Source organism: Caloenas nicobarica, chromosome 1 (assembly GCF_036013445.1).
Source record: "Caloenas nicobarica isolate bCalNic1 chromosome 1, bCalNic1.hap1, whole genome shotgun sequence".
In the NCBI taxonomy this organism is placed as follows: Eukaryota; Metazoa; Chordata; class Aves; order Columbiformes; family Columbidae; genus Caloenas; species Caloenas nicobarica.
Genome location: NC_088245.1, coordinates 84,294,487 through 84,302,066, shown reverse-complemented (window position 1 = coordinate 84,302,066; position 7,580 = coordinate 84,294,487). Strand labels below are relative to the sequence as shown.

Here is a 7,580-nt window from a genome sequence, read left to right as displayed (position 1 = left end):
CTTGGGCTCGGGCAGGCGAGGCAGAGTTGGGCGCAGGGAGGGACGGAGGGAGGGGGAGCAGCGGGCAGGGGAGCGGGGAGGAAGGCTCGGGGCCGGGGGGGGCAGGTGGGGGAGTGTGTGTTTGGGCGGGGGTGCAGGTGGGGTTGTAGCGGGGCTGCAGGTGGTGTGCAGAGGGGGAGGAAGTGGGGAAAAACGGGGACGAGAGGCTGTTGTTTGTGTGCGGGAGGAGCATTTGAGGCTGTGAGGCGGGCGGTGTCGGCGTGGCGCGCTGGTGGGAGGCAGCGAGGCGGTGGGTGCCCCCCGGGCTGGGCGGGCGGGTCGAGGTTTGCAGGGGGCGCTGTGGCCCCTCCCGAGCTCTCCCACAGCCCCAGCCTCAGCACAGCAGCCCCGGGCCGGGCGGGCGGGCGCGCAGGGCGCTGTGAGGCCTATAGGGGGCGCCGTGCGTTCCCCGGCCGTGGGATCTCGCTGGAGGAGCGGCCAGGTCGCCGGAGAGCGGTCCGGAAGGTACCTGGTTCGATCCCCGCTTTTCCCACCCACAAACCCGCCGGCCCCGCGCACCTGCCTCGCTCTCTCGCCTTCGCCTGAGCCCTGCAAGGAGCTAGTGAGGGAGGAATGTTGCTTTGGCAACTGATTTGGCACCCGAGCCCCGCAGGGGGGAACGACTGAGAGACATCAGACTAGGAATCACAGAATGGCAGCGATTGGAAGGGACCTCGAAAGGTCATCCAGTCCAATCCCCTCGCCGGAGCAGGAACACCCAGATGAGGCTACACAGGAAGGCGTCCAGGCGGGTTTGGAATGTCTCCAGAGAAGGAGACTCCACAACCTCCCTGGGCAGCCTGTTCCAGTGCCGCGTCCCCCTCATTGTGAAGAAGTTTCTTCTCAAATTTAAGTGGAACCTCCTGTGTTCCACTTTGCACCCATTGCCCCTTGTCTTATCACTGGTTGTCACCGAGAAGAGCCTGGCTCCATCCTCCTGACACTCACCCTTTACATATTTATAAACATTAATGAGGTCACCCCTCAGTCTCCTCCAAGCTCAAGAGACCCAGCTCCCTCAGCCTTTCCTCATAAGGCAGATGCTCTGCTCCCTTCATGATCTTCGTGGCTCTGCGCTGGACTCTCTCCAACAGCTCCCTGTCCTTCTCGAGCTGAGGGGCCCAGAACCGGACACAATATTCCAGATGCGGTCTCACCATGGCAGAATAGAGGGGGAGGAGAACCTCTCTCGACCTACTAACCACCCCCCTTCTCATACACCCCAGGATGCCATTGGCCTTCCTGGCCACAAGGGCACAGTGCTGGCTCATGGTCATCCTGCTGTCCACCAGGACCCCCAGGTCCCTTTTCCCTACAGTGCTCTCTAACAGGTCCTTCCCCAACTTATACTGGAACCTGGGCTTGTTCCTGCCCACATGCAAGACTCTACACTTGCCCTTGTTACATTTCATTAAACTCTCCCCCGCCCAACTCTCCAGCCTGTCCAGGTCTCGCTGGATGGCAGCACAGCCTTCTGGCGCGTTGGCCACTCCTCCCAGTTTGGTGTCATCAGCAAACTTGCTGACAGTCACTCTATTCCCTCATCCAAGCCATTGATGAATATACTGTATAGTACTGGTCCCAGTACCGACCCTTGAGGGACTCCACTAGATACAGGCCTCCAGCTAGGCTCTGTCCCATTGACCACAACTCTCTGGCTTCTTTCCTTCAGCCAGTTCCCACTCCACATCACTACTCCATCATCCAGACCACACTTCCTCAGTTTAGCTGCGAGGATGCTGTCGGAGACTGTGCCAAATGCTTTACTGAAATCAAGAGAGACCACATCCCCTGCTTTGCCATCATCTGTCCACCTGGTTATGTCCTCATAAAAGCCTATGAGGTTGGTTAAGCATGACTTCCCCTTGGTGAAGCCATGTTGACTGTCCCTAATGACCCACTTATCCTTGATATGCCTTCAGACGGCGCCAAGGATGAGTTGTTCCATCACCTTCCCGAGGATGGAGGTGAGGCTGACCGGTCTATAGTTACGCGGGTCCTCCTTCTTGCCCTTTTTGAAGACGGGAGTGACATTTGCTTTCCTCCAGTCCTCAGGCACCTCTCCCGTTCCCCACGACTTAGCAAAGATGATGGAGACTGGCCTAGCAATGACTTCAGCCTACTCCCTCAGCACCCGCGGGTGCATCCCATCATGACCCTTGGATTTATGGATGTCCAGATTGCTTAATCGGTCCTTCACCCAGGCCCTCAGCCTTCCCTAGCCTGGAAGCACCAACACCCATGAAGGAGTGAGCTGTGAGCAATGTCCTGCTTTGCCTTCAGTGTCTCTCCCAATTTTAACTTGCAAATTTGTAGTGGATAAGGGTGTGTAACTGCGAGCTGGGGATAACCGTTTTCCAGTGAACGTGAGAGACAAGGACATCGAACTGCTGCCCATGCAAGCTGGTCTCCGAGGACACCTAGCAACTGTTCACCTCACACCTGTCAATGCAGTCGTTTTAAAAAAAAACCCAAACCCACTAAGGCAGGGCTATATTTCTCACCTTCCTAGATGTCGTCCTTTCTCGACTTGAACCTTTGGCCTCTTTGTGAGGCCTTCGGTTTCATTACTGGGTAGCGGAGGTTTGTTATCGGTCCTTGATTTGGCTTTTCGTAAGTGTATATTGAATCCTGCAATTTTCTGAAGATCCTCTTTGGAACACCTTCAGAAGTCTGCAATGAAAGGAAAGAAACGTTTGTCTGCAACTGCAAACACAGAAGAGCAGTTCAAAATCTGGGCTCAGGTGTGTTGAAGAGGGACGGCATTACCGACTTCCCCCTGGTGACAGAGCGCAGGGTTCTCTAGGAAATCTATTTTAGCCTTCTACTGCACCACACTGGTGTGGATGTCAGTGCCTAAAGTCTGTGTTGAACTTGTATAAGGAAAAATGGAAAAAAAGAATAAGCCAAGAAGTGCCATCATTATTTTAAAGAAAGATGAGAAAGTCATTTTGCTTATGTCTCCAATAGAAAAGAACCACGGGAAATTGACCCCCAACCCTTCTCTACTCAGTGCTCAGGTCTGACAATAGCTCCTCCTTCCCCTTCCCCCTCCTTTCTTCCGAGGTAAACAGTGTCACATTCAGTGCCGTGTAGATTACTTGGCATTTCTGAATTGAATCTTAAGTTACCTTTGCACTGATTCATGAGGAGAGAGGAACTGAGCAGCTCAGGCATGGATGTCTATGAGTATTCAAGGGTCCTGGCCTGGCATCAAGATCAGTGGCACTTTATCGATTTATCTTTTCATAGACTGAGCTCTTTGTCGGCCAAAGCTCAGGCAGCTTACCAAAAATCCAACTACAGTCCTCCTGTGTTAACAACATCCAGATTATCGAAGGAAGAACGCTCAAATGTTAAAGTCATCCTTCGTTTGCAGAGAACAGCTGCAGAAACGGAATGCCTGACACAAGCTAGTGCAACAACACAGAAACGTAGAGAAGGAAAGAGAACACCCAACCGCCTGTTCTACTGGTTATTTTCTCCAGTACAGGAGAAACAACCCCCAACTCTGGAGAACACGCAGGTCGGGGTTATTGGTCCCACGGAAACGAGCATAAGAAATACGAAGGTGATTCCCCTGAGTCCAGTGACTCTCTTGCCCTCAAGCCAGACTCGTGCCACAAAACCAAAACTCTTCCCAAAGATTTTATCTTAGTTTGAACGGGTAAGTTGTGATGACAAGAGATTCGCCAGGAGTCCTAACCACGGTATCATTACCTCGTGTTCTGTGGATTGAATCAAAAAGTCCAGAAAGTCAAACAAAGACTTTTTATTAAAGCATCCAGAAATTAGTTACAAGAATTTGGGGCTTGAGGGTGGGGTGCTTGGGGGACTCCATTTTGTTTCTGTGGTGGGAGGGGGGAGTTGTTTTGTTTTTTAACTAGGCACCATTCTGCCAAGCCAGGCAAAATTCAGATTGCAATCCCCATAGTGTGGGCGGTTTTTAACTGAGCACATCTGTAAAAAAAAGTCTATCAGGCACCAGCACTATCAAAGGTCCTTTATCGCAGGTGCTTTTAAGAGTCACTAGATCTCTTACAAGGAGCCTTGCACAAAACTCATTTTAATCTAACATAAGTCTGTTCCTGATGACAAGCATGAATCTTCCCCTGCTGCTTCTCTTTGACAGCTCCCGGGGGCATGGGGGTGGGCTAAGAGGCAATTAATATCCAGTCACTGATAGTCCCACAACCACTGCATTCGACAGGCTGTAACAACATGGTTTTCAAAGAAAAATCTCTGTTTACTTTGGAGTAAAAATGCCAAACTCATTCATAGCAAATGTAATTTTAGGACTGTGTACATGTAGGAGTAGTCACATTTCTAGAGTCCTAAAATTACGTTTGGCCCTTTGAAGGCAACCGCAAGGCTGAAGTGTCCCTCACTGAAAATGAGTTTGACACCCCTGGCTTAGAGGAAAACAAGTTTGCTGTAAAGACTGCCAACAGGTCTAATGCTAGATAAGTCTTTCATACAGCATACTTTCAGCACTCAACGTAATTGAGTTAATATAAAGTTAATATGCACAATTATGACAAAAATCACAGCACAGGATAGCAGCTGAAACCAAATCTCATCATATAAACATGTGACATAAGAAATTAAAGGTCTTATAATTGGATCTACTTGGTGACTACAAAATCTCTCCCACTGACTGGCAAGTCACCTGGAGCCCTTAGTCTTCTCCTACTCCAGGTGCCTGGACAAATACACAAACTGTGACAAAAGTGTCCTTTACCGGATGCCTGACTCGTTTTCCACAGATCAAGGGCAACAGAACTGCTGGCAAATTCATTTTCTGTCTTCCCTCCCTCTCAGAAAAGAGATGCGACCACAGGCAGCCAGCAAGTACTTGCTGAAAGCTCAGAGCCCCATATGAGGAAACCTGTGCATATTAAAATACATTCGTTTCAATTAGAGCAGGTGAGAAGCTCAAGCACGATTAAAGAAAGAGTACAAAGAACTCTATGCAGCATTAAAATGCTGTCCTACTAGCCGCGTCTAGCAAACAACATACACAGCTAAGACCAACACACTATTTCAGATGGAGCTTCTAAAGGGTTCTAACATGCATGCAGCATAATAGACACTACCTAAGAGTAGACAAACATAGTTAAGCATTAGTTCCTGTTACCTGTGATACGACTGGGCCACTGACATTAGTAGAGCTTCGATGAACCACTCCTGCCAGCACGCTGGTCAGATTGTAGGTATCCTGAAGAGCTTCTCTAGTCTCACTGTCTAAAGCTGGAATTTCAGAATTGGTAACAAAAATCCCTGTCAAACAGCAAAGGCAGCTGTTGTATTAGCTCCCAATCTAAGCAGAAGCCAAAGTCTTTGACCAGTTTTTCACGTCTGTTTCACAAACAGCTACAAATAAATCACAGCTCCTATGCACTTGCATCTCTACCTTACTTCCCAACTTGGGGTTAACTGAAACACTAATGCTTTTCCTCCAGAGGCTTGAACACCGAAGGAATGGCCTACCTCCTACCTACAAAGTTGTAGTTCTGTTTGAGACCACAAAACCTGCACTTGAAAGGCTTTAAAAGCTTAAAATCAATTCTCTCCCTTTCTTGCTTCACACTAGAGTGGGCAAGTAGACTAAAACTGACACCTTGATAGGGTTATGTAGGAAGAGTTAAACAAAAAAAGCCGGTTCTGCTTAGGGAGCCCTGAAAAAGACGTAGCAAACAAGGATGACAGGTAAAGCGCCAGATCAGTTGGAGAGGGACTAATTCTTAAAACTTTCCCGACCCAGCAGGTTGGAGAAGGTAGTTACGGACCCCAGCAACCACTATAATTTAAAAAGTAACTGTTTCAAAAACCTGAAAGAAGCTCAAAGAGGCTAAAGTCTCCAGGAACCAGAGCAGATAAACAGGAGGTCATCAAAAAGGACTCAAATCTTGAATAAGCACTCACACATTATGAGAAACTAGACAGTGAAGCGATCAATTTTTCCCCTGTACGGGTAACCTACATATGTAGGTTCTTGTGAGCACAGAGCTCCCTAAACAATGAAGTCCCAATTCCGTGAAATGGGTACAAAATGCATCTCAGGAAACAAGTTAGAGGCACTACAAACTATTTCCGAATTGGGAAGCTTGATGCACACAGGCCCAGGCCACTGCAAAGCCCAAACTGCTGCCCAGCAAACACTCGTGACAAGCACGATCGTTGCCATTTCACAGAGGCGACTTCAAATCTGCCTCTCACGGTGACTCAACATCTTATCTGGCCTTGTACGTACTGCCAGTTGGCTCGGCCGAGCACTCCGCTCCAAACACTCTGTCTGTCTCACCTGCTGCTTTTCCCAAGAGGTTCATCACCCATGCCACAGAATCTGCACCTGTCTTGTCTTCCCTTTCCCTGACCAAAGATAAAAAGTTCAGATGCAAACCTTACCCAGCTGTGGTAGCAAAGTAGCCACAGACAAGGCGAGAGATGGGGTTATATTGGTGTCCCCAAGGAGTTCTACCAGGCAACTGAGACATTCACTTGGTAGAATCTGGTTTGAAGCAAATAATGGTGTAAGCTTCAGTCCAGAGATAACCTGGAGATGAGGGGAGAAAAACAACCTTAATTACTCAACTGCAACAAAGCATTTAACAAAAACATCCAAGCACAGAGTCGTATTAAATAGATTTTGCCCTGTTGGACAAACTGAGGATGTGCCACTCTAAAAGGACATGCACTACAAAAAAAAAAGTTGAAAAAATCTGGTTTTCATTCCCGTGGATGTATTTCCCTTTCTCTCGGAAAGTACCAAGTTTACCTTGTGATCATTTATAACATACTGGAGCTGCCTTTGCTTGCTTGCTGACAGCATCCATAGTAAAAGCATTCTTCTTGATCTCATAGCTCTAGCAGAGGAACACTTTGTATTTCTTCACACACTGAACAGAATTAATATCAGGTTACTCTTCCTACATATAGTATAGGTAAATGATAGGATTTGTTTATTTTGAAAGAACAACCAAACGGATTTCTCACACACAAACATTTCACAATGAGCCTTCAGCTCCGCCCAACAGCCTGCTTTCCACAGACACGGACAGGAACCCAAAGGCGCACGAAGGACAGGCTGTAACAGGAGCTTTCGGAGCACTCTCTGCTTGAGACGAGAAGATAGAACCCAAGTTCAGGGAAGCCTCTGTAAGAAGATGCTGAAAATGACACACCTGCCCATCAGTACAGGCAGGCACGAGTTACACTTGCATAATAGAGGAACATAATGTTGTTTTGCATTTCCCTGTAGATCTCTTTACAATGGACACAGGAGAAAACTCAGCTGAACACTAACTCTAATATTGATGTTTGAGCAATGAACAAGTAAATCTGCATCTGAACAAGGTACCTGGCAGATGAAGCCATTCAGTCCACGTGTCCATCCCTCACCGCACCGTGGTGCCCAGGCCGAGGTTGTACACAAGGCTCTACCTGGAGCTCAGACCCCCCTCAGCAGCAAACGCCTTTCATTACGTGTTGCATGAAACTGGCAAACGCCCAACACAAGACCAGCTGACGGGTCAAGCTCC

General features: G+C 48.5%; 1 long non-coding RNA gene across 2 annotated transcripts; it reads right to left on the bottom strand.

Annotated features, from left to right (window-relative positions):
* Window positions 1-2,552: 2,552 nt before the first annotated feature.
* LOC135988032 (uncharacterized) lies at window positions 2,553-6,584 on the bottom strand. Of its 2 annotated transcripts, none has more exons than XR_010606105.1 (3): window positions 6,448-6,584; window positions 5,177-5,289; window positions 2,553-2,712 (listed from the first exon to the last, which is right to left on the bottom strand). It is a non-coding gene; the product is annotated as an uncharacterized LOC135988032 (long non-coding RNA). The 2 variants fall into 2 exon arrangements; XR_010606104.1 differs by lacking the exon at window positions 2,553-2,712 and adding an exon at window positions 4,750-4,927.
* Window positions 6,585-7,580: the final 996 nt, after the last annotated feature.